Raw genomic sequence first — 6,820 nt, forward strand, 5'->3', positions numbered from 1 at the left:
CCTCTCCCTCTGCTCCGTGCTCACGCTCCTGGCGGCGCTGCCCAGGCGCTGCTGCTCCCCCGGCTGCCATGCCCAGCTCGGCAGGGGCAGCGGCGCAGTGTGACTGTGCCAGTGCTGCCTTCCCCGTCCTGAGCACCGTGCTGCCCCAGCAGAGACGGGAGGTGGCAGCCGGGGCACAGGCCAGGCGGGCACAGCATCTTCTGCGGGGACAGACCTCAGGCACTGCCCTGTGTGCGCCTGCTGGGAGTTACAGTCTTTAAGTCGGGCAACGTCTCCTTGCTTGGTGAAGGGAGCTGAGGAATTCATTTTCTAATGCCAAGCTTCCACCCTAGAAAGGGTTGAGTCTAGAGAGGGTGTGCTCGCTTGCTGTGGGAACACCAGCACGGGCAGCAGATGGAGTTTTGTGTGTGATTTTTGGATGCTCCAGGGCAATGCCCTGCTGGCAGAGCTCTGCAAGAGCCACGCGCTCTCTCCAGGTGTTGGCTGCTAACCCATAAGGAAAATTCCCTGGATGTTCCCCTGCAGCTCTACAGGAATCCCTGTGACAGCACAGTTATATTTCAGACATAAAGGAAATATTAATTATCTTCATTATCTCCCAAGCAAATTAGCCGGTGCCTAACATAAACAACTTGGAGCCCTCCAGCTGCAGCGGGGGGTCTGGAGCCAGGCAGGGCTCGGGGCTCGGCTCGCTCTGTGCTGCAGGACAGGGGGAGCAGCTCGGTGCCGGCCCCTCTGCCCCGCTGCTGCTGTCCCCCCGGGCACTGCCCTGTCCCCAGCTCCGCCGCAGCCCCTGGGCATCGCTGCGGCCCCTTCCCGTGCCGGGACAGCCCGTGCCACGTCGCAGGCTCATAGAGGAGCGGCTGTGGTAGGTGAATGACTGCCTCCTCGGCCAGCCGGGCCCTGAGCGATTCCCCAAACTCCAGCTGAAATGCAATTCATCTCGTAGCCTTATCGCCTTGTGGTGTTTGAACCTGATTTACTGTTATTGGCAGTCAGCAACCTTTGCCATTTATATTCAATGCCAAGCTTCAATTTACAGTATACTTTCTGCTTCAACTCACCCCAGCCTCTATCTCCACCTTACACATTAATGCAGGATACGCATGGAATTCATCTTGGAATTTATTTAAAAAATGTCAGCCACGCTGGCTTTAATATGTTCCTTCATCAAAGCAGCACAAAGCCCGATTTAAATGAAAACTAGCAAATTACGGACTGTTATCTGAGCCCGCTCCCAGTTTAATTCTTTTGAACTGGAAACCTCCCCAGCTGGCACGGAGGCGATCCACATCGGCAGCGTGGTCCCAGGGTGCTTCCAGTCACTTCTGCTGGGAATCTACGTGAAAGAAGCAAGGAGACGAGCCGCAGGCGGGCAGCAGGTGCAGCAGGTGCAGCAGGTACAGCTCCCCCCGCTGCAGCAGGCGGCCAGCCGTGACCCACGGACGTCCCTGCGCGGGGGCACTGGCACAGGTCTGCTCGCCGGCCCCGTGGTCGCCCCGTCCTGCCCCAGCCAACCCCAGCGGGCGCCGCTGCCCGAGCAGCCCACAAAACGCCCCGCGGAGCCGAGGACCCGGCAGCCGCCGCCGTGCCTTTGCCACATGCGGGGCAAAGCGGGAGGCAGGGGGGGACGGGGAGGGGGTCACGGAGACGGCCAGGCAAGGGCGAGGAGGACAAGGGCCTCGTCGGTGCCCGCAGCGAGGGCGCGCTGCCGGCTGCCACTGCTGCAGAGAGCTGAGAGAAGGCACAAAGCGTTTTTAATAGCTATAAAATATTAACCTCTGAGGAAGCTTTCTCTCCCGGGGGAAGAGCAGTTCTCAGAACAGTGCTGCCGCACGGGGGCTGGAGATCCTGTTACCAAACTGCTTTTAGTTTAGAGCGAGGGCAAGGAGCTGCGGCTGGGCACGCGGGGGAGAGCAATAACCATTAATTAGTATAAAAGAAAGAGAGCTCTGCAGCTCCCTTCGGCTGCCTGTTTCTGTGTTTGGGAAGGGAGAGGGTGAAGGGTTGTACTGTGCTAGGGTCTTCCTTGGAGCATCGTGTTTGAGTTAGTGGCTTTGCTGCCTTGTGCTCCAGCTGCTGGAGTACGCTGGGAGTGTTTGGGATTCAGGGTAGGGGGCTGTCTGTGAAGACCACAGCTTGCCTTTTGTGGCTGTAAATATTTCCAGGTATAGACTTAACTCTCAAGGTAGTTCCAACCTTAATAGGAGACTCAATCAAGCCTGTACTAAAAAAAATGATCTAAGCAACAACAATTTGGGGGAAGAGAACAAGTGCAATAGAAACACTTTGTGGGGAGCTCTCCCCTTGGTTTTATCAGGCTTTAAGGACGAAGATCCACCCCTAAAGTCAGCAGAGCTGCCGTGTCCTCATGTGAGGGTGCTCAGCTCCCTCTCCTGCCTGGGCCGATCGGAGGAGACCTGACCTGACTTCAGCACAAACCTATTAGCAGCAAGTCTGTACTGGCTGTGGCTTTCCTTGAAAGAGAGTAGAAAATGGGTTTATTGCCAAAAAAGAAATCTAAATACTGAAGCAAAAACCCAATGGTGAACAGCACATAATCCCCCTGCAGAATAAGCAGAGCTAAAAAGCTGAAAGCAAAAATGAGTGTAAACAGAAAATCCTAACTGTTCTGCAGGCTTTGCTGCCCTGGGGCTGTTCCGAAATCCCTGCGAGACCCAGGAACCCGTCTGAGACAGTCCTCTGGGGTGCTGGGCTGGGGCTGCCGACCGGGGGGCGCCTTCCCGGCTGGGGGGGCCACTGGTGGCCTCAGGCGACCCTGGAGGGCAGCAGGTCGGAGCCGATCGGCCTCCCCTGCCCAAAGCTGGCCTGTAAAGGACCGAAGGACGCAGGGTCAGGGGGGCAGAGACCGTGCCTGGGGGCTGCTGGCAGCCCAGCGAAGGTCTCCGGCGGGCGGCTCCGCGTGCTGCGGGGACACGAAGGCTCCTGGGCGCTGCTGCAGCTGCGGCACCCCGACGGGCACGAGACGGGGGCTGCCAGGGGGGTCCGGGCAGAATGTCAGAAGCAAACAGTAAATATTGTTGCAGAAAAGTGCTGTTTCCCACACTTTGCAGCGATTAATATTCTTTTGGAGAGCCAACCATTGCTCCTTTGAGAAAGGGACAAAAGAAATATCATTGACAAGTTTTTCAGCCTCATTACAATATTCAGTACATCAAATGTGCCCAGTGTACCAGAAAATACAGATGTTGCAGCTGTCATTTGGGATAACCTGATTATCCTTTTATTTCTAGCTTTGTTCAAAATAAATTAGCTGCGGTAGTCTGTTCAGAGAGATAATTAGAGTCAGGCTAAACACCAGAATGTAAGAAACCTTCCCTAAGTCACAGGCTTAACCGCGGCTAGCGCAGGCTGCAGACCCAGCCCTGCGCGCGGGTCTGCACACCTCTGCGCTGGGGAGCCTTCCCCTTTTCCCTCCCTCCCAGCCTGAGCCCTCCTACACGAACTCTTCGAGGGTAACGAAGAAAGGCACGCGGCAGACGTGCCGCTGCGTGCCGCTGCCTCTGCACGTGGCGGGGCCTCGGGCAGGGGCTGCTTTGCAGAGCGCACAGCGGGGGCAGCCCCCGCGGAAAGCAGGGTGCGGGCAGGAGGGCGCCGGGGATGGGCTGCGGGGTGCTCCCAGCCCTGCACCTCTGAGGAGCCCGGGGAGGGCTCTGCAGGAGGCTTCTCCCCGCGCTGGGACTGGCCTGGGGGAAGGGTTGGGGATGCTCTGACCCCAGGCGCACTGGCTCTAGCCTCGAGTCCTGACCGAGTATTCAGGCTGAGCACAGGATTGTTTCTAAGGCCCGATCTGCAGCCTAATTAACAAATAGATTCAGTACACTCTGTGCACCAATTAAATGCTTTCATTCCAGTTACTAACTCTACTCATTTTTATTTCTTTTTAACAATTATAAAACAGTGAGGACACTTTTCTGAAGGCTGAGGTTGTTCTGGCAGCTGTTGAACATGTCAGTCTTACCAGAAGCTGTCTAATTCTTCTGAATTAGGCGATAGTCAAATATCTGTTTTCTAACTCCAGATATTTGAGGCCCAAATGATTAGATAATTCAGAATACAAATGAATAAAGCCTGAGGAAAAGGAAAATCAAGCCCCTTTAGTGAGGTCCCATTCCATATGTTCTGACAAAATAATGCAAATAAATGCAGACGTAGATGTGTGGCAAAAGACTAGCGCGTAACCTTATGGCAGTTATTACAAAATGTTGTTCTGTCTGTGCTCGTTGCATCGCTTTTTTAAATGCTCTGTTTGCCCCCTTTAAAAGGGATTCCTTTCAGCCGTGCAGGCACTGCCTGCTCCGGGCACATTCAAATACGAGCTGGGAAGTGGCAAAATCAGTAAAATTGCAAGGAGCCAGATGCCATTAATTAGTCTCTCCCCTCAGTGCCAGGAACCCCCGCTGCACGTTATTAACGTGACCCGTGGCTCCGGGCGCTCCCTGCCCGCCGCCAGCTCCGCCGTGCGGATGGAGATCGGTCCCGGCCGGCTCCGCACCCTGCAGCTGCCTGGTGGGGAGCCGCTGCCGCCCCGTGCCTAATGAAATTACAGGTCATAAAATTTTCTGTCTTACAAATCAATACTAAACGCACACCGAGCCTTTCCAAGGAGTGTGGCTAATGCATTTGCTGAGGACGGGCTGGGCAGGGACACAGCCAAGGCGAGCGGTGTGTGGCCTCACAGCCTGGGGGTGCCGAGCTGCTGGGGGCTCCCCTCCTGCGGGTGGGGGGTGGAAAAGCTGCCCAGGAGAGGTGAAACGCTCCTGACCAGCACCAGCCTGAACCAGCACGTGTGAGGGGCATGGGCCTCAGAGGGTTTTGTTGGCACCTGAGGAAATTGGAGGTGGGCAGTAGCAAAATCCAACCTGTGTTCTAGCGTGCCAGGAGCATCCTGAGCCACGTGCGGTGGCTGCACTCATGTGTGCATAGAGCATGTTTATGCAGCTGCTCCAGGTGGCCCAGGAGGGCCAGGATCTGGGTGCTGGGGATATCCCTGCACAGGCAGGTCTGGGGTTTTCTGCCTGTCAAGGGCCAGTAATCCTCAGCAAGCTCTGCACTGCTGTGCGCCCCACGGCTCCGGGGCCCCCGTGCCAGCCCAGCACAGAGCTGGTGGGACGAGCGCCAGCTGGCTTCCCCTGCAATGGAGGCAAGCACGCAGCATGGAAGCAGCAGGAGCTGCACGTTGTGTAAAACAGCAACAACGTTCTGGAAAAGTTGCTGGGTTTGATCAGGTAACAGCAATTCTGGGTCTGCTCAAGCATCATCTCAGCAGGCAGCACAGCGATGTTGAGAGGAACAGGCTTCCCCAGTGAGCCCAGGGCAACGAGAGGGTGAGCAAGGGAAGGAGCCAGAGCATCACGCTGTGTGCTGGGCACTGCAGCCCCTCCTCTGCCCCCAGCCATTGGGGTCTGCACGCCCTGGCCGCTGCCCTGCTCGGGTGGGAGCACACTGTGGGTGTGCTCAGGGAGAGGCGGTGCAATTCAGGGTAAAGCAGCGGGGTGCAGCCAGGCTGTCCACGTGCCACAAGCCCGCTCCTTCCTGCAGGAGCGGGAGGAGCCCGGTGCCAGGTTTTGCATGGCTGCTTGTGCTGCGCTTGCAATTTTCTGTTCACAGAGGCAAGAGAGCCCCAAGATTTACTTCTCAGAGGAGCCACGTCTCGGCCGCTGAGCAGGAGTGTTGGCACTATGCACAGCAATTAACAGGAGGCACTGTGGGTTTGCAAGGAGGCTTCCTTTGGCACGTTTAAAGTCGCCATGCTTTACCGCAGCAGGGAATGGAGCTGTGCCCACAGCTCGGGGGCGATGCCGTGCGTGGCGGCTCCGGCACTCGGTGGCCACTGCGGAGTGGAGCCGGGCGCCCGCAGGGTCATAAATATTCTCAGCGCAGGCAAGGCTGGCTGGGCTTTGATCGCGGTCTTGCTGGAGAGCTTTTGCTGGGATCTTTATCATTCAGTGTCTGTGTAAAACACTTCCCAGAGTCTAAATTCTGCTATGGAAAAACTATTTATCACACTCCCCCCCCATTCTGCTGATACACTGAGCAGAAGTTGCCAGCACGCTCTGACAGCCGGCTGAAGGCAATATGATAGATATGTGGCTAATAATCAATCAATACTTTTGTTTAGGCCTCTGTCTATCAGTCTGGCATTGTGTGAACTAATTAGATGATAAAATGTGATGAATGTGTATTAAAGTCAGCTTCCTCCTGTTAGCACTCCAGGGACCCTTTCCATTTTCTAGCTGACCTTTTAGATCCCAGCTTTATTGTACGTGAATGCAATTAAATCAATTTGTCAGATATTTGCATTGCTCCTGCTAGTTCAGAATTCAATTAGTCAGTGTCACTTTACTGTCCTTGCGAGTCTCTGCACCAGCTCATTTTAGGAGGGGAAAAAAAAAAAAAAAAAAAAAAGCACGTGAAAATCCAAACAAATTCTGCCAAGATTCAGCTCCTCTTTCCTTGGCTCATTTCTTCTGTGGCTCACAGCAGTTCCTGCGGGTGCACCCGACATTGCTGCTGTCAGTGGGTGGGAGCTGCACGCGTGGGTCTGCCCCTGGCTTGAGCACGTGAATCACTTTGGTCTATGTGGGGCAATTAGCGAGCACCCCTCATTACCTTTTGGTCCAGCCGCACTGAGCAGAAATCTCATACAGCAGAATTATTCACACAAGGAGAACGAAACCGCAACAGTCATCTCCATGCTACAAGGATTTTAAACAATATTCAAATGAGAGCCAACCTTGGCAATTATTTTTCTTCCTGCTGTTATAAAGTGATGGCTCCTTTATCCATATTTTATCAG

Source organism: Anser cygnoides, chromosome 15 (assembly GCF_040182565.1).
Source record: "Anser cygnoides isolate HZ-2024a breed goose chromosome 15, Taihu_goose_T2T_genome, whole genome shotgun sequence".
Classification (NCBI taxonomy): domain Eukaryota; kingdom Metazoa; phylum Chordata; class Aves; order Anseriformes; family Anatidae; genus Anser; species Anser cygnoides.